Below are 25,232 nucleotides of genomic sequence, written 5' to 3' on the forward strand. Positions count from 1 at the left end.
CCGAGCTCTAGCTCTAAGCCAGTCTCTAAAATTCCTTCTGCTTCCCCTTCTTCTTCGGGTAAGCGAACAAAGGTTAACCCCCCATCTCCTCCTAATATTTCATCTACAATCTCAATGGAGCTTCTACTAGAGGAAATACGTTCTCTCAAGCCATATATGACAGAAACTAACTTTCGCCTTCAGAACCTTGAGGATAATTGGTCCAACACAGAGAAAAAAGTTGATGCTCTTGAGATTCAAGTAGACTCTATTCAAGCTATCACGGATCATGTTCCTGGTATGCGAAGGGAGATCTCACATCTTACACAGCAAGTTGAGAATTTGGAAAATCGAAATAGGCGTAATAACCTACGCATTTATGGTCTTTTGGAAGGCCTTGAAGGTTCTGACCCCTTGTCATTTTTTCGAACTTTTCTTCCAAAGCTTCTCGATTTTCCTGAATCGCCTCCTCTCAACATCCAACGAGCTCATCGCTTAGGGCATAGTCCAAGTTCTTCTGCTGCTGCGTCCTCCTCTGTGAAACCTAGGGGTGTTATTTTGTATTTTTTGGAATACACCGATTTGCTCAAAGTTCTTCAGGCTGCGAAACAAAAAGGTAAAATTCTTTGGAATGGCTCCAATCTATTCTTTGCCCAAGACTATTCTAAGGCCACAGCGGATCGACGGAAGAAGTTTTTGGATATGAGACCTGCACTACGTAGTTTGAATGCTCGATATGGTTTATTTCATCCCTGTTTGTTCAAAGTGACTTATAATAACAAAACAACTAACTATGAAGACCCTGCTCTTCTCCAGCACTTTTTGAATACTTGCAGGAATAAGTCCATGGACATGTCTCGAACATAAATTTCTGGTTTGAGTTGTCATTTATTTGATAATATATGTTTCTAATTTCATTTTTGGTAGTTTTTGTCCAGTATGTGATTTTTATTGGTTAACACTTTTTCGTTTTCTGTTTCCTTCATAGACGCACTGTGTGATCCTTTACCCGTTATTCCTTCGTTGTTCCTGGAGGTTGTTGTTCCTCGCGCTCTCGTCCGTTCTGGGGTTGTCCATCTGGTGTGCTGCCTTTTCTCATGTGGCTTCACCCCCCCCGTCTTCAATGTTTACCTGTGGTATGTTTTCCTGTTATTCTTTTATTGTGTTTTTGTACTTTGTCTCTTTGCCTATTGTTCTTCTTCTCAATTGTTGATGATACATTGTATTTTTTATTTTATATTTGGCTCTTTTTCATCCTTCTCCTTTCCTGTCCCTCCTCACCCTCTCTTCTTTTTTACAATTATATTTTATACATTGTTCTGGCTATTCTGCTTCTGGACCTCTTGTTTTCTCTTGATCTCCTCTGTCTTCTTGTTTTATCATCTTTCTCCTCTCCTCAATTCCTGGACGATTTGCTATCTTTTATCTCTCTTTTCCCTTTTACCTTTAGCTTTATACTTTCCTTTTTCACACTTCTTATTTTCAATCTCCTTAGATTATTACTTTTTGTTCTTACGTCGTTTTCTGCTTCATTCCGACACTACTCCTCTGTTTATTTTCTCAGATTATCTTATGATATTTTACATTTTAATTCATGTATATAATTGATGTCTTCATAGCGTTTTGCTATACTTTATACTTTTAAAATGTTGTTAAATATATTAACTTGGAATGTTAAGGGTTTGGGTTCTCCCATTAAACAACAACGGGTCTTGTCCCACCTAGCAAATTTAAGAGGAGATATTGTGCTATTTCAGGAAATTCATGTAAAAGAGGCTGAAATTGCTAAGCTACGTCGGAATTGGGTGGGCCATGTTTTTGCATCTCCTGGGTCAGGGAAACGTAATGGTGTTGCTATTCTCTGCCATAAACGGTTAAATGTCCAACTTAGAAACCAAGATAAGGATTCGGATGGCAGGTGGGTTGCAGTATCTTTGTTGCTTGATAAGATTCCTATAACTATTCTCAACTTATATGCACCCACCTTGCAAGACAAATTGTTTTGGCCACGGATTCTCTCTCTACTGATGCACTTTACAGATGATTATCTTATTTTGGGTGGTGATTGTAACATGATTGTGGATCCCCTTTTAGATAGAAGATCTCATTCTCGTTTTTCATCCTCTTCCATGCATGCTCAATTTACTTCCACTATTTCACAAAGATCTCTTGTTGATTCATGGAGACTTTGTCACCCTCCATTACAAGAATTTACTTATTATTCACCTGTTCACTCTTCCCAGTCCTGGATCGACTATATCTTTATTTCAAAGGCTCTGACTCACCATATTACCCATTCTGACATAGGTTCCATTCTCATTTCGGACCACGCCCCAGTTTCCTTACATCTAGACTTACTTCCTCCCGTAAAGGGTACCCGGAGATGGAGGTTTAATAACTCTCTCCTTCTAGATCCTAAATGTACACCTGCCTTTCTTAATTTTGCAACCTTGTTTTTTTACTGAAAATGAGTCTTCTCAGATATCCCCTCAGTTGGTGTGGGACACGTTTTAAGCTGCTTCTAGGGATATCAATATTTCATTTGTTGCACAAAAGAGACGTACAGCTTCTCAGTCTTTACAATCACTTAATACACAAATTAAACAATTGGAACATTCTTATTATTTATCCAATTCCCAATCTGATTTAGATTCCCTTCTTAAAGCAAAATTCTCTTTTAATAAATTGTCTACGGAATCTGCAAATTTATATTTACTCAAATCCAGTGCTAAATATTATAGCGCTCAAAATAAAGCTGGTAACCTTCTTGCTAATTATCTCAAAGTTAAAAAGGAGCGTACTAAAATTGAATCAATAGTTAACTCTTCTAATATCATGCTTCATAGAGACGAAGATATCCTGACGGAGTTTACTACATTTTATCAGGCTCTTTACACTCCGGAATCTCCTCCTCTAATTTCGGATATCGATCATTATTTATCCTCCACTCCTTCTCCTTCTATTCCAGATATAGATTTCTCTTCCTTAGAATCTGATATTAGTTCTAATGATATTCTGGAGTCCATCCAAGTCCTTAAAAAAGGGAAGGCTCCTGGGCCAGATGGTTTCACTATAGAGTTTTATCTTCACTTCTCCAAGATACTTGTCCCTAAGCTTCATCAACTTGTTTCCTTTCTTATATCTTCTAAAAAATCTGGAGGCACCTTTCAAGAAGCTTTGATTTGTCTTCTTCCCAAGGATAATAAAGATCACACTTTATGTAAAAACTATAGGCCTATTTCTTTAAGTAATTTAGATTACAAGATATTTGCAAAAATTCTCGCACTTCGTTTAGACAAAATTCTACCTCAATTAATTGGCAGAGAAAAAGGCGGTTTTTTCAAAGGTCGTCATCTTTCTGACAATACGCGTCTGTTTTTTAATGTTCTTAGTAAATCCTTTACCTATAAACACTCATTAGCTGCTGTTGCATTGGACGCTGAAAAAGCCTTTGACAGGGTTAATTGGCAATTTATCTTCTCAATCCTTGTTTGGTTTGGCTTCGGTCCAAATTTCCTTTCTTATATTTCTTTATTATATTCCTTCCCTAGGTCCTTTATATTGGTTAATGGACTTATTTCTCCTTCATTTCCTCTCTTCAGAGGTGTTAGACAAGGGTGTCCTCTCTCTCCCTTATTGTTTATTTTAGCATTGGAACCCTTTCTCACAAAAATTCGTATGAACAATTGTATCACAGGTTTCCCTTATGGTGATAAACATTTAAAAATTTCTGCTTATGCAGATGATATTCTTTTATTCATCTCTCAACCCCAAACTTCTATCCCAGCTTTTCTATCTGAAGTCTCTGATTTTGCAAAGGTGTCTGGTTACAAACTTAATGTTGATAAATGTGATATTCTTCCCTTAAATAAATTTTGTTTTCATGCAGATTTCTTAATGTCTTCCATTCATTGGAACTCAACTGAGATCAAATATTTGGGTTTATGGTTTACCCCCTCTATTAAAGATACGGTAACGTTAAATATCAAATACTTACAAACAACTTTAATTGACTTTACAACTCGTTGGAACCCTTTATACTTATCCTGGTGGGGCAGACTAGATTATATTAAAATGATGTTAGTCCCAATAATTCTGTTTTATCTATCGAATCTCCCAGTTCATATTCCTAAATCCTGTTATAAAAATATTTATTCGGTTTTATCAAAATTCTTGTGGCAGAATAAGAGAGCTAGGATGTCCTTCGCAAAACTTAAGAGCCCCAAACATTTGGGTGGAGTTAATTTTCCTGATTTTTCCTCGTATCATACTTCATTTTTCCTTAAACATTCTGTTTCTTTGTTATCCGAACATATGTCTGATCTCTCTTCTCAACCTCTTTGGGCCGAGATTGAATCCTCCTTTTTCCACCCTTTCACTTTTGAAGAGTTTGTACTATTGCCTCGAATTCCGCAGAAGCTTTCACTTCCTATTCTCAAAAATTGGCGTAAATTATTTTCTCCTCTCCTTTCGGGTGGTATTGACGAACGCTCACATTTTTTACATTCTCCAATTTGGTATAATCATCTTATTCAGATTAACAATAAGACTCTTTTTTGGAAGGATTGGAGAGACCTCGGTCTCAAGTGGACTCACCAGCTTTTTCAAGATGATACTTGTCTTCCCTTCTCTGTATTTCAGGCTCTCTTTTCTCTACCATTATCTTTTGAGTCTAGATTTCGATCATTATGTATTGCTGCTCAACGCAGCTATGATACTCTTAATTCTTCGGCCGTTCCTTCCATTTCTTCTCCTATCACTCTTCCCTTTTTACTTTCTTCATCCTCTGCCTCGCAAATCTATAAAAAACTGCGAGACCCTCCTCTTACTCGAGAAAAATCTAAAATAGAAAGTGATTGGGAATTCGACTTTGATGAATCGTTCTCTATTACAACCTGGCAAAAAATTTGGATCAAAATAAGGAAATCCTCTAGAGCAGCGAATACAACACAAACTTTATTTTTTATATACAACAGACTTCTGATTACTCCTGCCAAACTACATATAATTGATCCCTCTATCCCTTCCACCTGCTGGTCTTGTACTTGTGCAGTGGCAGACCTTAAGCACACGTTATTTACTTGTCCAATGATCTATACTTTTTGGTCTAAAGTATGGAATCAAATCAACATTATTTTTTCTACTCATTTCACCTTTACCCTTTCTCATATTTTCTTGGGTAGTCTTTCTGAGATTTGGTCCTCCTCCACGGTGAATACCTCCATTGTTGACTTACTTATAGCTGTAGCTTTCCTACAGATTACTAAGTCTTGGAAAACCGCTTCAGATGTTTCTTTCCAAGCTTGGTGGTACAGAGTTTGCTATAATCATAGACTAGATAGGGCCTATGTTTTCCCCATTTCACTTGCTATTAAACGTGATCTATTATGGTTGCCCATCACTGATTTTTTTAATAGGTCTGCTCAGTCCTCACTTTTACATGCTCCCCGTACTGAAGAAGTTCCCAAGCTTCCATGATGTTAATTGATGTTAATAAGGTTAAATTTTGTATATGGTGATTTTTTATATTTGTTACCTTATACAGTTTCATTAGAGGAGTTTCTTATATGTATTTTATTGTATTTAAATACATAAACTTTGTTATATTATTGATATTTTCCATTCTCCCTCTTTCTTTTGCTTTCTTTTCCTCTATCTCTCTCCTTTATTTAGGATAATTATTGCATTTTCTCTATTTTTTGCTACATAATGATTTAATGTACTGCCGTTGTATTTGACATTCAATAAAATTTTCCTTTAAACTAAAAAAGAAATGTATACCCTTATAAAAATGAGTTTTGTACGCCTGGGTAAAGTGACATTTCACATGTAAGTTGCCCCCTTCTGTGGTACAGCACTGCTTAAATTCAATTTTGATGCTAGGAGGTCACAGTATCATTATTAGGCATTATAAATATTAAAAAACGATTTTAATGCACTTATCTTTAATAACATTTTTTTATATAATCAAAAAAATTTTTTATTTATAAATCCAATCATTTTGATGAGTCCACATATGAAAAGCAAGCTGCATCCCTTGCCTATCATATTTAAACGCATTCATTCATAACCCTAAGCACAGAAGCCTAACTTGAAACATGAAAGTCTGCCCCACTTTTTAAAGGACAGTCATCATTTAACATCCACAGATGTGCTTATGTAAAAAGGCATTAAGAAAGGAAAATTCCTACTGTCAATCTGTTCTCTGTTATCCAAAATAATGAACCTGATTTTTTGTAACTTTTTAAAAGCATGCAAGCCTCTATACCATGTTAATACTGACTTCAAATCCTAGTTGAGTCAGCATCCCTTTCTCTCTGTGGACTGCAGGCAAAAAGACAGCTGCTTCTCAGTGAGACAGTTAAAACACAGCTTTTGAAAAGCTTCTTTTTAGTGTGGAAATGTAAGCACAGTGACAGTCTATTTAAAACTGAGGCATTTCAATGCAGTCAAATCTATCGTTCTATAATGTATGTTTAGTTCAGCAACAACCAAATTCACTCACATGATGTGATTGCCTTTTAAAATCTCAATCAAATGAAGGAGAAATAAAAGCGGGTGGGCTATATTTAACGAGGTCCAGTATACAAGCCCTGAAGTAGTTATACGAGAAGGGTATACAGTTCCTCTAGTTGTACTAGAGTGTGGAGAGTACACTCATCCTTGGGATCGAGACAAAGTGGGGAGCAATGTCTAGTTGGCCTGAGAGTGTACTAGCATGTGTAGGATGGGGGAACCCACATTGGTGGAACTAAAACCCTCACACACCCAGCAAGCTAGGTGTCATGCTTCATCATCTGGGTTTTGCTCCTCGTCGGGTCGGCGCTGCAATTCCCGACGGGCACCCAAAGATGGGGCTCTTTAGCGGAGATCTTTTGTTCCTTGCTGAAGGTGAGTGCAAGTGAGGGCCAGGTAAGTGTAGATGTTAGTGAGTGTGTTTTAAAACGGGGTTGGTTAGTCTGAATAATGGATTTTATTCGGTCAGTAAACCACCCTATTAAAAGCGAAATGAGAGGCGGTGGTCTTGACTATATGGGTCAGGGACTACTCTGCTCTGCTCAGATGGTCAACATGTTTCATGCCTCAAGGTCAGGGGGATCCAGCGGCAATTCATCAGGACCGGTGAAATGAACTATCTACAAGATTGTGAGGGTGTGTAACTAATTATTTACAGTGGTGTCTGGATAAAACTACCCTAGGGAAGTGTCTGAAAAACTAAACACTTCCGTTATGGATTGGCCTAGAGGAAAAGGAAAGAAGAAGCAAAACAGGCCAACAAAGTACATTAAAAAACACACACTTAGTCATATATATACAATTCGTAGTATGGAGCCAAGGACTCCTCATATGCATGTCCACTATAAAAGCAGTTGCGCTAAACAGGAGTGATCATGCATAGGTGGATGCAGTGTGCAGGTGCGTGTCAAGTGATAAACATCCGAACCACTCAGATTCTTACGTTATGAGGTCTAGTTATGCTCACCTAACGTTATAGAAAGTGCCGCTCCAGTCGGTACATGGCGAGCCTCTTGGGGTGGCGTGTTAGCCTACTGTAGATAATAGTACAATAATGAAAAAGCAAGGGGCTCACACAAGGAGGTGTGCCCTAGTAACACACTCACTGGTGCTAGGTCTAGTCAGGGCAAGGTTAGCAAGGTCCCCCGGCAAGAAGGTGATCGGAAACCGCTGCCCGAGGAGCGACTCGACCCCCGGTCCCGAGCGTCTCGCAAGAGAGAACACGAGGTAGCCTAAGGATCGGTCCGCTGCCACAGCCGAGGTCAGCAGCCGTCTACCGAAATAGAGGGGATCTCTGCTCGTGCAGTCTAGCGATAAAAACGGAAAGAAACTACTTACAGTTCTGTCGCCCAAGGGTGGACTGTCAACCTACCCCGCTCCGCCGAAACCGGGAAGTGTGGTTTGATTTCCACTGATCAGTTAAAAACCAATCCGGTCAGGTGTAGGCGAGTTCTGATTGGGCGTCTGTAAGCTGACGAATTAGTTCGGAACACAGCCTCGTCTTCATAGGGTGACTACGGGCGCCATCTTGGAATGGGGTATTACGGTAGGTAACAGATGGTGTTAGTGTATCTAAGAGGTCAGAGGGTTCTCAGAAATTAATAATGAGCCTCATAAAGTCCTCGTCTAGTGTCTCCCTGTCAAAGCCTGGAAACGCCACGCATTGTGTGTATAATGTCATGATTCAGAAATCATATATATATATATATATGAATGGATAGTTGGTGTTAAAACAGGCATAGCGGGAAACTTCGAAATGTCAGAGTATGTCAGTGATATACTGTAAGGGTTACAGGGTATGTCCGATCACTGTCAGTACTGTGAATCTGGGCCCCTCCCTTGTATCCCTCGTGAGGACAGGATTGGTGGTTAAACTCGGGCATGCATCCAGATCTCAATGTGTCAAGGTACCCCATGGAATGTCGTCATTCAGACCTCTTGTGTCAGATGCCAATCTGTGTACCCATCTTTGTTCTAATCTGAACAATGCCTGTGATGTCATGCCTGGATGTGATTCAAGGACGACCCACCTTAAGGAGTCTGCTGCGTGGTGGAGACTTTTAAAATGGCAGTACAGTTTCGTGGTCTCCTTTAAGCATCTGATGTTACTTTTGTGCTCTGTGATGCGTGTCTTAATGGGCCGTGTCGTCATCCCTATGTAATTCAATGTACAAGGGCACTGTAACAGATAGATACAATTCGTAGAGTTACAATTTGTATGACGTACCAATGTCCAGGTTAAGCTATCGGACAGAATCAATTCCTTGGTGGTCATCGTCTGTTTGCAGGATGTGCAATTTCCACAAGGGAAATGTCCAGTGACTGGTGGAAGCCCCCATAGAGTGCCCTGGGGATTCTGCGCTACTTTTTTAGGTCTAGTGTGGATCAAAATGTCTTTAAGATTTTGCGTTCTTTTAAAAGCAAACCTGGGTTGGGGCAGAGACAGGTTCCCAGCAGCTAAAATGCCCCAATGTTTTTTGATTACTTTCTTCATGTTATTAGAGGACGGGGTGAACGAAGTGACACAGGTCAAGGTATCGGTTTGTTCCCGGGTCTTGGTCTCAAGTAAAACCTCTCTGGGGTTGTTCCTAGCACGTTTCATGGCTTTTGTGATGGTAACGGTGGGGTACCCTCTCTCTTTTAAATTGTTTGCCAGAATGTCTGCCTCTTTTTTGTAGTCCGACACAGAACTGCAATTTCTCCTCACACGGAGAAACTGGCCAAAAGGTAGGTTGTCCCTCAGTGCTTTGGGGTGGTGACTACTATACAGCAACAGGCTGTTCCTGTCTGTTGGTTTTTTGTAGAGGCTAGTTGTCAACACCCCGGACTCTAATCTGATGTCTAGGTCCAAAAAGGCAATGTGGGAAGGAGAAATGTGGTTGGTAAATTTTAAATAAGGGTTCTGGGTATTGATCCATCGACAGAACTCTTCACATCTGCTCAAAGGACCCTTCCAAAGGATGAGGATATCGTCAATAAAACGCCTCCACATAATCAGATTCTCGTCAAAGGGGTTGGTAGGGCTCTGAATGATCTCTTCCTCGAAAGCTGCCATGTAGAGGCAGGCTAGACTAGGGGCAAATGTGCTGCCCATAGAAGTCCCTTGGCATTGGTGGAACAGTTTGTTCCTGAATTCAAAGAAATTCTCCGTTAATGCTAGGGATGCTAGGTCCATGATGAAAGACACAGGAGTGGGTGATGTCCAGTCTTCCTTACGAAGGGCCTCTTCGATCACAGTTAGGGTGGCTTGTTGTGGGATATTTGTGTATAATGCCTCCACGTCTAAGGTGACCAGGAGGCTGATCTCCCCATTAGGTTCAAACCCTTCTACTGTTCTTAGGATGTCACTGGTATCTTTGATATAAGACGGTATTCTTAGGACCAGGGGTTGTAAGAAGTGATCCACAAATCTGGACAGTGGCTCTAGAACGGAGCCGATCCCGGACACAATGGGCCTACCTGGGGTCGGAAAAGTTCCTTTATGGACTTTTGGTAAAGTGTAAAAGTATGGTGTTACAGGATTCCGTGTATTAAGATAATCGGCCTCTTTCTTTGTGATCCACCCATTGGTCTCAGCCTCCAGGGTAAGGCTATTGATAGTGTTCTTCAACCTAGGAGTGGGGTCTAAAGTAATAGGTGTATAGTATTTCCGATCACCTAGTTGTCTCCGACACTCTCTCTCATAGTCAAGGGTGGACTGGATGACTGTAGCCCCACCCTTGTCTGCTTGTTTGATTGTGATTGAGTGGTCGTCAGCCAGAGCCCTGGCTGCATTCATTTCCTCTTTTGAGAGATTATAGAAAGTGTTGGACCTGTCTCGTGTCACGGCAAGATCTTTGAGTATCGCTTTTTCAAAGGTTAGGACTTCTGGGGGAACCATACCAGCACTGGGGGTAAAGTTTGATGGATTATGTAGCCCAGTGTCTGTGTTATCTGTATCTATAACAGATTTGTTATGAAAGAAGGCTTTTAGGCGAATCTTTCTAAAGAAACTATGCAGTTCGCATGCTTCCCTAGGATGAGTGTACTCTCCACACTCTAGTACAACTAGAGGAACTGTATACCCTTCTCATATAACTGCCTTTTAAAATCTAACACAAAGTATCTTAAGGAAAGTGCTGTAACATTTTGCATTTTAGTTTATTTATTGCAAAACACACAATTTCGTTTTTGCACTTAGTGCACAGACCAGTATCCTTTCTATGTACATATTTAGTTCCTCGGGGTACTAGTCACTGAGGAAGAGATACTTTTTTATACCTAAACCTAGTTAGGTATCACCTATAGGGGAGCCGGCTTATTTCATACAAGTTCCAAAATGGTACCTCCAAGAAAGCAACACATTCTTCGATGTGTATTGAAACCGGCATGCCAAGAATATTGCAGCATTTACAATATGATACACAAAGTAGCACTTAACTCAAAGTGTGCCGTTCAAGTTTTCAAAAGTTTCTCATTACCTGTCTACATAAATTGCAATTTATATATTTCTCACATTCCCATTACATATTGGCCAATTTCCATTTCCATATCAATATATATCACGTTATCACTTTATCTCTTTGTATCACGTTATCACTTTATCACTTTGTATTACTGTATCACGTTATATTGCTCTATATCACTTTTTATGTCGCACTTTATATCTCACATTATATCACGTTATATCTCACGTTTATCTGTGCAGCCGGCGCACTTTTCTCACTATCTCACAAATTACCTTACCTAGCATAGGTCTCCAGATTCTAACTGCCAAGTTCTGTGTGACCAAACGGTCCTTTTTAGAATACTCACGCAAAAAAAATTCTCAGTCAGGAGTGGTAAGCAGTGCACTGCCCAAATACCACTGCTCTAAACCCTGAAACACCACCCCCAGCAAGACCCCCTACACTGCCAGAACACCACTGCACTGCCCTAAACCCTGAAACACCACCCCCAGCAAGACTCCCTACACTGCTCGAACAAACTGCCCTAAAACCTGAAACACCACCGCCAGCAAGACCCCCTACACTGCCCGAACACCACTGCACTGCCCTAAACCCTGAAACACCACCCCCAGCAAGACCCCCTACACTGCCAGAACACCACTGCACTTCCCTAAACCCTGAAATAACACCCCCAGCAAGACCTCCTACACTGCCCGAACACACTGCCCTAAACCCCGAAACACCACCCCCTGCACAACCCCTACACTGCCCGAACACCACTGCAATGTCCTAAACCCTGAAACACCACCCCCTGCACGACCCTCTACACTGCTAGAACACGACTGCACTGCCCTAAGCCCTGGAACACCAGCCCCAGCACGATTCCCTACTCTGCCCGAACACCACTGCACTGCCCTAAACCCTGAAACACCAGCCCCAGCATGACCCCCTACACTGCCCGAACACCACTTCACTGCCCGAAACCCTGAAACACCACCCCCAGCACAACCCTCTACACTGCCCGAACACTACTGCACTGTCCTAAACCCTGAAACACCACCCCCAGCACGACCCCCTACACTTCCCGATCACCACTGCACTGCCCTAAACCCTGAAACACCAACCCCAGCACGACCCCCTACACTGCCCGAACACCACTGCACTGCCCTAAACCCTCAAACACGAGCCCCAGCACGACTCCCCACAATCCCCGAACACGACTGCACTGCCCTAAACCCCGAAACACCATCCCCAGCACGAACACCTACACTGCCTGCACACCACTGCCCTAAACCCTGAAACACCACCGCCAGTGAAGGAGTCAAATCAGGAAGACCAGAAATATACTGGGCTGCAGAGACAGAGAATCTAAGTTCAGGGTACCTTCTTACTAGAGTCCTGTTCTGTCCTCCTCAGTAGATTTCTGTCTCCCATCAAGACCACTCCCTTGGATAGCCACTTCTCTGATGAACCTCACAGAGGGCACCAATTGAAGAAATCAAAACCTTCTCAGGGGATTCACTGATATACCTGGTCCTTTTAAACAAACAAAGAATAGATTGGCACAGAAGCTGTAATATAAAAGACATCTTTTTTATTAACCTCAGATGAGGGAGATTGCGTCACACAGTAATCTTAAGTCACTGTAGAAGGCATTCTAAGGATTACAGAGAACACAGGCCTTATATACCCACACAGGGGCTCAAAGGAAGGCGGTAAAAGTACACATGAGAAGAGTTACACACATAGATGGTCATACAGAAAATGCACAGTCAACAAGTAGGAGGAGTAATGAGTTGCTGACATCAGTTAGAACAGCCTGACAGTTCTATACTAGGAACAGGTGCATTCTACTAGCTAGGCCCTTCTGAGCATGTTCAAGGCTCTGGAAGAGGGAGAAAGCAAATGGCTAGCACAGAGCTAACTAAAATGGCTGCAGAGTACAAAATGGCTTTCAGCTCATGCTAACAGATCCCTGTAATCTTTAACAGCCCTAAACCCTGAAACACCAGCCCCATCATGACCCCCTATACTCCCCGAAAACCACTGCACTGCCCTACACCCTCAAACACCAGCCCCAGCACAACCCCCTACACTGCCCAAACACCACTGCAATGCCCTAAACCCTGAAACACCAGCCCCAGCACGACCCCCCACACTGCCCAAACACCACTGCACTGACCTAAACCCTGAAACACCACCCCTAGCACGACCCCCTACACAGCCCGAACACCACTTCACTGCCCTACACCCTGAAACACCACCCCCCTGCACAACCCCCTAAACTGCCTGAACACCACGGCACTGCCCTAAACCCTGAAACACCAACCCCAGCAAGACCCCCTACTCTGCCCGAACACCACTGCACTGCCCTAAACCCTGAAACACCACCCCCAGCAAGACCCTCTACACTGCCCGAACACCACTGCAATAAACCCTGAAACACCACCCCCAGCAAGACCCCCTACATTGCCATAACACCACTGCACTGCCCTAAACCCTGAAACACCACCGCCAGCAAGACCCCCTACACTGCCCGAACACCACTGCACTGCCCTAACCCCAAAACACCACCCCCAGCACGACCCCCTACACTGCCCGAACACTACTGCACTGCCCTAAACCCTGAAACACCAGCCCCAGCACGAATCCCTACACTGCCTGAACACGACTGCTCTGCCCTAAACCCTGGAACACCAGCCCCAGCACGACTCCCTACACTGCCCAAACACCACTGCACTGCCCTAAACCCTGAAACAGCAGCCCCAGCACGACCCCCTACACAGCCCGAACACCACTTCACTGCCCTAAACCCTGAAACACCACCCCCAGCACGACCCCCTACACTGCCCAAACACCACTGCACTGCCCTAAACCCTGAAACACCACCCCCAGCACGACCCCCTCCACTTCCCGATCACCATTGCACTGCCCTAAACCCTGAAACACCAGCCCCAGCACGACCCCCCACACTGCGCGAACGCAACTGCACTGCCCTAAACCCTGAAACACCATCCCCAGCACGAACCCCTACACTGCCCGTACACCACTTCACTGCCCTACACCCTGAAACACCCCCCCTGCGGGACCCCCTACACTACCCGAACACCACTGCACTGCCCTGAACCCTGAAGCACCACCCCTAGCAAGACCCTCTATGCTGCCCGAACACAGCTGCCCTAAACCCTGAACAACCAACCCCAGCAAGACCCCCTACACTGCCCGAAAACCACTGCACTGGCCTAAACTCTGAAACATCACCCCCAGCAAGACCCCCTACACTGCCCATACACCACTGCCCTAAACCCCTAAACACCACCCCCAGCAAGACCCCAACAATGCCCGAACCAAACTGCACTTCCCTAAACCCTGAAACACCACCCCCTGCATGACCCCCTAAACTGGCTGAACACCACTGCACTGCCCTAAACCCTGAAACACCACCCCCAGCAAGACCCTCTACACTGCCCGAACACCACTGCAATAAACCCTGAAACACCACCCCCAGCAAGACCCCCTACACTGCAATAACACCACTGCACTGCCCTAAACCCTGAAACACCACTCCCAGCATGACCTCCTACACTGCCCGAACACCACTGCCTTAAACCCTGAAACACCACCGCCAGCAAGACCCCCTACACTGCCCGAACACCACTGCTCTGCCCTAAACCCTGAAACACCACCCCCAGCAAGACCCCCCACACTGTCCAAACACCACTGCCCCAACCCCGGAAACACCACCCCCAGCAAGACCCCCAACACTGCCCGAACACCACTGCACTGCCCTAACCCCAAAACACCACCCTCTGCACGACCCCCTACACTGCCCGAACACCACTGCACTGTCCCAAACCCTGAAACACCACCCCCTGCACAACCCCCTACACAGCCCGAACACCACTTCACTGCCCTAAACCCTGAAACACCACCCCCAGCACGACCCCCTACACTGCCCGAACACTACTGCACTGCCCTAAACCCTGAAACACCAGCCCCAGCACGACTCCCTACACTGCCTGAACACGACTGCTCTGCCCTAAACCCTGGAACACCAGCCCCAGCACGACTCCCTACACTGCCCAAACACCACTGCACTGCCCTAAACCCAGAAACAGCAGCCCCAGCACGACCCCCTACACAGCCCGAACACCACTTCACTGCCCTAAACCCTGAAACACCACCCCCAGCACGACCCCCTACACTGCCAAAACACCACTGCACTGCCCTAAACCCTGAAACACCACCCCCTGCACGACCCCCTCCACTTCCCGATCACCATTGCACTGCCCTAAACCCTGAAACACCAGCCCCAGCACGACCCCCTACACTGCACAAACACAACTGCACTGCCCTAAACCCTGAAACTCCATCCCCAGCACGAACCCCTACACTGCCCGTACACCACTTCACTGCCCTACACCCTGAAACACCCCCCCTGCGGGACCCCCTACACTGCCCGAACACCACTGCACTGCCCTAAACCCTGAAGCACCACCCCTAGCAAGACCCTCTATGCTGCCCGAACACAGCTGCCCTAAACCCTGAAACACCAACCCCAGTAAGACCCCCTACACTGCCCGAAAACCACTGCACTGGCCTAAACTCTGAAACATCAGCCCCAGCAAGACCCCCTACACTGCCCGAACACCACTGCCCTAAACCCCGAAACACCACCCCCAGCAAGACCCCAACAATGCCCGAACAAAACTGCACTTCCCTAAACCCTGAAACACCACCCCCTGCATGACCCCCTACACTGCCCAAACACCACTGCTCTACCTTCAACCAAAAAAAACACCTCCAGCACGATCCCCTACACTGCCTGAACACCACTGCTCTGCCCTAAACCCTGAAACACCACCCCCAGCATGACCCTCCACTGCCCGAACACCACTTTACTGCCCTAAACCGTGAAACACCACCCTCTGAACGACCCCTACACTGCCCGAACACCACTGCTCTGCCCTACACCCTGAAACACCACCCCCTGAACGACCCCTACACTGCCCAAACACCACTGCTCAGCCCTTAACCCTGAAACACCAGCCCCAGCACAACCCCTACACTGCCCCAACACCACTGCACTGCCCTAAACCCTGAAACACCAGCCCCAGCACGACACCCTACACTGCCCCAACACCACTGCACTGCCCTAAACCCTGAAACACCACCCCAGCACGACCCCCTACACTGACCGAACACCACTGCACTGCCCTAAACCCTGAAACACCACCCCCAGAATGACCGCCTACACTGGCCGAATACCACTGCACTGCCTTAAACCCTGAAACACCAGCCCCAGCACGAACCCCTACACTGTCCGAACACCACTGCACTGGCCTAAACCCTGAAACACCACCCCCTGCACTACCCCCTGCTCTGCCAAAACACCACTTCACTGCCCTAAACCCTGAAACACCACCCCTGCATGACCCGCCTACATTGCCCAAACATCACTGTACTACCCTAAACCCTGAAACACCACCCCCAAGAAGACCCCCTACACTTCCGACCACCACTGTACTGCCCTAAACCCTGAAACACCACCCCCTGCACGACCCCCTACACTGCCGGACCTCCGTCGCACTGCCCTAAACCCTGAAACACCACCCCCTGCATGACTCCCTACACTTCCCAAACACCACTGCACTGCCCTAAACTCTGAAACACCACCCCCAGCACGACCCCCTACACTGCCCGAACACCACTGCACTGCCCTAAACCCTAAAACACCACCCCCAGCATGACCCCCTACCCTGCCCGAACACCACTGCTCTGCCCAAAACCCTAAAACACCACCCCCAGCATGACCCCCTACACTACCCGAACACCACTGTACTTCCCTAAATCCTAAAACACCACCCCCAGCATGACCCCCACACTACCCGAACACCACTGCACTGCCCTAAACCCTAAAACACAACCCCCAACACGACCCCCTACACTACCCGAACACCAATGCACTGCCCTAAACCCTAAAACACCACCTCCAGCACGACCCCCTACTATCCCAACACCACTGCACTGCCCTAAACCCTAAAACACCACCCCCAGCACGACCCCAACACTACCCAAACACCACTGCACTACCATAAACCCTAAATCTACCCCCAGCATGACCCCCTATACTACCCAAACACCACTGCACTACCCTAAACCCTAAATCTACCCATAGCATGACCCCCTCACTACCCAAATACCACTGCTCAACCCTTAACCCTAAATCTACCCTCAGCACGACCCCTACACTACCCAAACACCACTAAACTACCCTAAACACTAAGACACTACCCCCTGCACTACCCCCTACACTACACCAACACCACTGCACTACACTAAACCCTAAAACACTACCCCAGCACGAACCCCTACTCTAGCCAAACACCACTGCACTGCCTTAAACTCTAAAACACTACCCCCAGCATGACCCCCTACACTGCCCGAACACCACTGCACTGTCCCAAACCCTGAAACACCACCCCCTGCACAACCCCCTACACAGCCCGAACACCACTTCACTGCCCTAAACCCTGAAACACCACCCCCAGCACGACCCCCTACACTGCCCGAACACTACTGCACTGCCCTAAACCCTGAAACACCAGCCCCAGCACGACTCCCTACACTGCCTGAACACGACTGCTCTGCCCTAAACCCTGGAACACCAGCCCCAGCACGACTCCCTACACTGCCCAAACACCACTGCACTGCCCTAAACCCTGAAACAGCAGCCCCAGCACAACCCCCTACACAGCCCGAACACCACTTCACTGCCCTAAACCCTGAAACACCACCCCCAGCACGACCCCCTACACTGCCCAAACACCACTGCACTGCCCTAAACCCTGAAACACCACCCCCAGCACGACCCCCTCCACTTCCCGATCACCATTGCACTGCCCTAAACCCTGAAACACCAGCCCCAGCACGACCCCCTACACTGCACAAACACAACTGCACTGCCCTAAACCCTGAAACTCCATCCCCAGCACGAACCCCTACACTGCCCGTACACCACTTCACTGCCCTACACCCTGAAACACCCCCCCTGCGGGACCCCCTACACTGCCCGAACACCACTGCACTGCCCTAAACCCTGAAGCACCACCCCTAGCAAGACCCTCTATGCTGCCCGAACACAGCTGCCCTAAACCCTGAAACACCAACCCCAGCAAGACCCCCTACACTGCCCGAAAACCACTGCACTGGCCTAAACTCTGAAACATCACCCCCAGCAAGACCCCCTACACTGCCCGAACACCACTGCCCTAAACCCCGAAACACCACCCCCAGCAAGACCCCAACAATGCCCGAACAAAACTGCACTTCCCTAAACACTGAAACACCACCCCCTGCATGACCCCCTACACTGCCCAAACACCACTGCTCTACCTTCAACCAAAAAAAACACCTCCAGCACGATCCCCTACACTGCCTGAACACCACTGCTCTGCCCTAAACCCTGAAAGCCCACCCCCAGCATGACCCTCCACTGCCCGAACACCATTTTACTGCCCTAAACCGTGAAACACCACCCTCTGAACGACCCCTACACTGCCCGAACACCACTGCTCTGCCCTACACCCTGAAACACCACCCCCTGAACGACCCCTACACTGCCCAAACACCACTGCTCAGCCCTTAACCCTGAAACACCAGCCCCAGCACAACCCCTACACTGCCACAACACCACTGCACTGCCCTAAACCCTGAAACACCAGCCCCAGCACGACACCCTACACTGCCCCAACACCACTGCACTGCCCTAAACCCTGAAACACCACCCCAGCACGACCCCCTACACTGACCGAACACCACTGCACTGCCCTAAACCCTGAAACACCACCCCCAGAATGACCGCCTACACTGGCCGAATACCTCTGCACTGCCTTAAACCCTGAAACACCAGCCCCAGCACGAACCCCTACACTGTCCGAACACCACTGCACTGGCCTAAACCCTGAAACACCACCCCCTGCACTACCCCCTGCTCTGCCAAAACACCACTTCACTGCCCTAAACCCTGAAACACCACGCCTGCATGACCCCCCTACATTGCCCAAACATCACTGTACTACCCTAAACCCTGAAACACCACCCCCAAGAAGACCCCCTACACTTCCGACCACCACTGTACTGCCCTAAACCCTGAAACACCACCCCCTGCACGACCCCCTACACTGCCGGACCTCCGTCGCACTGCCCTAAACCCTGAAACACCACCCCCTGCATGACTCCCTACACTTCCCAAACACCACTGCACTGCCCTAAACTCTGAAACACCACCCCCAGCACGACCCCCTACACTGCCCGAACACCACTGCACTGCCCTAAACCCTAAAACACCACCCCCAGCATGACCCCCTACCCTGCCCGAACACCACTGCTCTGCCCAAAACCCTAAAACACCACCCCCAGCATGACCCCCTACACTACCCGAACACCACTGTACTTCCCTAAACCCTAAAACACCACCCCCAGCATGACCCCCACACTACCCGAACACCACTGCACTGCCCTAAACCCTAAAACACAACCCCCAACACGACCCCCTACACTACCCGAACACCAATGCACTGCCCTAAACCCTAAAACACCACCTCCAGCACGACCCCCTACTATCCCAACACCACTGCACTGCCCTAAACCCTGAAACACCACCCCCAGAATGACCGCCTACACTGGCCGAATACCTCTGCACTGCCTTAAACCCTGAAACACCAGCCCCAGCATGAACCCCTACACTGTCCGAACACCACTGCACTGGCCTAAACCCTGAAACACCACCCCCTGCACTACCCCCTGCTCTGCCAAAACACCACTTCACTGCCCTAAACCCTGAAACACCACGCCTGCATGACCCCCCTACATTGCCCAAACATCACTGTACTACCCTAAACCCTGAAACACCACCCCCAAGAAGACCCCCTACACTTCCGACCACCACTGTACTGCCCTAAACCCTGAAACACCACCCCCTGCACGACCCCCTACACTGCCGGACCTCCGTCGCACTGCCCTAAACCCTGAAACACCACCCCCTGCATGACTCCCTACACTTCCCAAACACCACTGCACTGCCCTAAACTCTGAAACACCACCCCCAGCACGACCCCCTACACTGCCCGAACACCACTGCACTGCCCTAAACCCTAAAACACCACCCCCAGCATGACCCCCTACCCTGCCCGAACACCACTGCTCTGCCCAAAACCCTAAAACACCACCCCCAGCATGACCCCCTACACTACCCGAACACCACTGTATTTCCCTAAACCCTAAAACACCACCCCCAGCATGACCCCCACACTACCCGAACACCACTGCACTGCCCTAAACCCTAAAACACAACCCCCAACACGACCCCCTACACTACCCGAACACCAATGCACTGCCCTAAACCCTAAAACACCACCTCCAGCACGACCCCCTACTATCCCAACACCACTGCACTGCCCTAAACCCTAAAACACCACCCCCAGCACGACCCCAACACTACCCAAACACCACTGCACTACCATAAACCCTAAATCTACCCCCAGCATGACCCCCTATACTACCCAAACACCACTGCACTACCCTAAACCCTAAATCTACCCATAGCATGACCCCCTCACTACCCAAATACCACTAATACAAGGACTGATCATTAATAGAATGGATTACGACAATGCCTTATTGCTGTCAATAAATGTAGATCTCATAAACAGACTTCAGATTGTTCAGAACACGGCTGCCAGATTAGTCCTTGATCGCACGTACAGATTCCCGTCGGCAACATGTCTAAACACTCTTCACTGGCTCCCAGTGAAAAAACGAACCCTTTTTAAAACACTATGTCTAACTCATAAACATATGTATGGAATCGGCCCAAAATATTGGCTGTCAAAGTTACGTTGGTATCAACCATCCAGGACACTGCGCTCTAGTGATTCGGCCCTGCTGACCCTCCTTAGAATTCACACTGCTAGGCAAGGGGGGCCGCGCGTTTTCTTCTTTGGCTCCAGCGTCTTGGAATAAAATGCCTTGCTATCTTCGCAGTATGCCAGACCACAGCAGCTTCCGCAAAAAGTTGAAGACCTGACTTTTTGGAAATTAGTTCTAGTCCGTTTCTTTTCAGAGCTATCAGCAAGCGCCATGAGACTTTTATGAGTGATTTGTGCGCGATACAGATGTCCCTGATTTGATTTGATTTTATTGTCTACATTTTGTTAGATCTCATGGTCATTTAACAAACATACCTTAACAACAAAATTCGCTGTAAAGGCATGCGTGGTAAATGACCATGTGTTCTAAAAAAATGCGTAGTAATGACTTTGCGATGTACAACGCATGCGTGGTAATGCATGCATTGTAATGGTATTGCGAAGTAAAAAATTTGTTGTAACAGCTGTTTACCGATCGGAGCTGGCCCCTGTTCTTCAGTGAGTTGTTTTTTTGATAAATTAGGAGGAAGGAATGTTTTTTTTTTTACCGAAAAGTGCATTCCCGGCTGTTGTAATGTGAAAGTGTCCGCGTGGCCTGGTTTCACTTCCGGTGAGAGAGTGGAAGAGTCTGTTTGGATCTAAAGGGGTTCTGCTGTTGGACGGGGTCGGCGCGACACGTCATCAGAAAACACAGCTAATGGAAAGCATTGTCCCCGAAGTGTGGAGCAGTGCCATGAGAGGTCAACGAGTGTGCGTCCCACCGCAGTATGACAGTACCGCGTGACCCATGTGCCGCCTCCAGTGTACGGAAGAAAGAAGCGGCATCCATCGCAGGTCCTCTTGAAGACCGTTGTAGCACTAATTCTACATTTTGGAACTAGGGCATTTTAACCTTGTTGTTCCTGCCAGATACAAAGAGAAGATCCTGTGTTATTCAGTGCCCTCGTTATCTTTTCTGTGGGTAGTGGTGCTTGTCACTTTGCTGCCCCGCCGGTGCACACAACTGGGCTCCCCATCTTGTGTGCCATCTGCAGGGCCTCTGCCCTCGGATCACTGGTTTCGGATTTTGGATAGGTAACATAAACGGTTGCTCCCAAAGGCCTAGCCTGAACACTTAGGTGAATATCCCCTGTGTCAACATTCCACGGAAATTCTTTCCTAGCTCTCCCACGTCCACGACGATGTCATAATAGCACGGCTCCGCTCGCGACACCGTATGACATCATAGGAGCCATAAGAGGACCTCGTCGGCATGCTAACGTCAGTTCCACCCATTTTTTCCGTGCCACCGAGGTAAACAGGTAGACCGACACATTTTCACATGTGTACATAGTTTACTAAATATAAATATATATATATATTCACTGAAAAAACCATAGGTTTCACACATGTTATAGTTAGCGGAAATTTTACTGATAAAAAACCAGTGAAATTCCCCCGTTATAGTTAGTGCAGGCAACTATAACTCACGCGACCGCAATCCTCTGCTGATGCTAATACTGTATTTAGACACTTATATGCCCATGTCTTCTTCCATACATTTTTAGCTATACATATATTACAAATATTTTTTTTTCATAAAGACACATATGTCATCAGCAGAAGATTGCGGTCGCGTGAGTTATAGTTGCCTGCACTAACTATAACGGGGGAATTTCACTGGTTTTTTATCAGTAAAATTTCCACTAACTATAACATGTGTGAAACCTATGGTTTTTTCAGTGAATTTGCAAGGTTTTTTAAATGCTAATTCCTAACTATAACGTGTGTGAAACCTATGGTTTTTTCAGTGAATTTGTACGGTTTTTTAAATGCTAAGTTACTTTACGCCATTCGAGGCGTGCGCGCCCACTTAACGCAGTTCGTTCCGTGCACGGTTTTTATCAACTTTAATAAGCCCTGTACATTTGGTGGCCTTCGGCCACCAAAAGCACAGGGGGTGGGGTCAATGTGGAAGTGTTTTTTTTATTTCAATTTTATAATTTCATGTTGCCAAAATTTAGTTTTTTTTACCTATTAATAAGCCCTGTACATTTGGTGGCCTTCGGCCACCAAAAGCACAGGGGGTGGGGTAAGTGTGGATAGTGTTTTTTTTATTTTTATTTTTTTACCGTACGCTTACGGTAAGCGTACGGTAAGCGTACCCCGCGAAATTGCCGAAAAAAAAATAAAACCGTTTTTGCTCTTGGGGGATGTTTGTGGACTCCCTCAACATGACTATGTGGGAGGGAGTTGTCAAAACAGCCCCGTAACATGTTTTTGGCCATCATGTTTGATAAACAACACTCAGTGCGAGAGACAAAATGGCGGCCGCCGCTTCCTGGTTTCGGCCGATTCGAATGTTTACTAAGATCTAAGAGCCAATCAGAATCGCGCTCGCGCACGCCACCGTACGCTTACCGTAAGCATACGGTAAGCGTACCGTAAGCGGGCTCAGATATCTATATTTATTTAAAGGCTATTTTCTCAGAATCTACTGAACAGATTTACACCAAACCTACAAAAGGCACTTCCTTGACCTAGGGACTACCTCTCTGCCAAATTTTGAGTAATTCTGTTCAGCCGTTCGGGCTGTAGCTCGTTCTAAAGGTCCTATGGAAAAATGCATGGGAAAAACACGTTTTGGGACCCCCCTTTTATCTCAGCCCCCGCTTGACGGATCCCCCCGAGACTTTCAGGGTAGGAGCGGAGCGTAGCGCCCCACCTATTTTGAGAAATTCGCGAGGATTCGTCGACCGGCGCCAAAGTTATTCAAAATAGAATGTTGAGGTTTTCCTATGGAAACGTGGTCCTAACTATAACTACCTACTGGCGACCGCCAGTAGGTAATATATATAGCATTTCTCACTATTAAAACATAAGCATGATTAAGCCATATTAAAAACATTCATGCCAAACAGTAAAAACATATTTTAGGTATAAACAGGTGGACAACGGGGAGGCGGGTGGGACAGTGAGGATTCCACAGTCAGATACTGTATCCACCAGAAAAAGCGTTACTGAAGGTAAGTAACTTGCTCTTCTGATGGACACTTCTGCCTGTTGATTCCTCACCTTTTGAATAGAATCCTCAAGCCGTATCTCACCCGGAGGAGGGTGTCCACCTGACTAGACCAAAAAATCTTGAAAAACAGATCGTGCAAAATGGCCATCCCTCCTAATCTCTGAATCCAATAATAATCGAATAATTTTTAGTCGAAATTATATTGAAAGTAATACTTTAAAAATACTTGTATTAATAAATTTAGACAAACACTTAAAGGAAAACATTTATTTATAATTCATTTAAAGATATTTCATACTTTACAAATTGCACCGAAGTTGCGACCCCAGCGCGACTTTTCAAAATGGCTACCGGAATGCACGCAGCTATCGTGTATGGTGCGCGAAGGGTGTGTCAATTCTGTATAATATTTAAAAAAAAAAGAATGAATATAGTTTTCCTTACTAAAAATTATTCACAATTTCTTTAAAATTTTGTGCGAGTGAAATGTCCAACTAACTATAACGTTCCTGAAACCTATGGTTTTTTCAGTTAATTTCTATGGTTTTTTAAATGCTAATTTCCAACTATAACATGCCTGAAACCTATGGTTTTTTCAGTGAATTTCAATGGTTTTTTAAATGCTAATTTCTAACTATAACTTGCCTGAAACCTATGGTTTTTCCAGTGGATAATTAGCATTTAAAAAATATTAGAAATTCACTGACAAAAACCATAGGTTTCAGGGATGTTATAGTTAGTTGGACATTTCACTCGTACAAAACCATTGAAATTCCCCAGTTATAGTTAGTTCAGCTAAATATAACTCGTGCCCCCGCAATGCACTGCTGATGATGTCACATATTACATCATTCATGACATGGTCAGTGACATCACTGATGACATCTCAAATTACATCCCTGATGACATCACTGATGACATCATCCAGTGACTGTGTGTTTCTGTAAAGTTTAAATATGTTTTATATATATGCCAAGGTGTATTGAAGAATGAGTGGGTGTATAAGTGTCTGGATGACGGATTTACCCCAAACTTGGCAAAAAGAACCATGGAAGCAAAACCCAGAGAAAATCAGGATGAGGGCCCTGAAAGCAGAGTAATTCCCACATATAATAAAGATTCACAGAAAGTGTACAAAATCCTCAATGAGAATTGGAACATCCTACAAAGTGACCCCGTCATAGGTCACCAGATCAGTGACCGACCCAGAATTACATACCGCAAGGGTAGAAGTCTCAGAGACATACTCATGAAGGGTGACATAACCGAACAGAGAGCTAGTAGCCAGCATAATCTGAAGGGGTTCTATCCATGCGGCCACTGCAAGGCATGCAGGAACAGCAGAATGGTAAAGGAATTCAGTACACCACAAAAAAA

General features: G+C 46.2%; 1 long non-coding RNA gene across 1 annotated transcript in view; it reads left to right on the top strand.

The window, feature by feature from the left end:
- LOC146863371 (uncharacterized) overlaps positions 1–25,232 on the top strand; it is a 62,710-nt gene that overhangs the window by 36,118 nt on the left and 1,360 nt on the right. Inside the window, exon 2 of the long non-coding RNA XR_014978601.1 lies at positions 968–1,115. This is a non-coding gene — a long non-coding RNA (uncharacterized LOC146863371). The remainder of the gene's footprint in view (positions 1–967; positions 1,116–25,232) is intronic.

Source organism: Triturus cristatus, chromosome 2_2, assembly GCF_964204655.1.
Source record: "Triturus cristatus chromosome 2_2, aTriCri1.1, whole genome shotgun sequence".
NCBI classification, from domain to species: domain Eukaryota; kingdom Metazoa; phylum Chordata; class Amphibia; order Caudata; family Salamandridae; genus Triturus; species Triturus cristatus.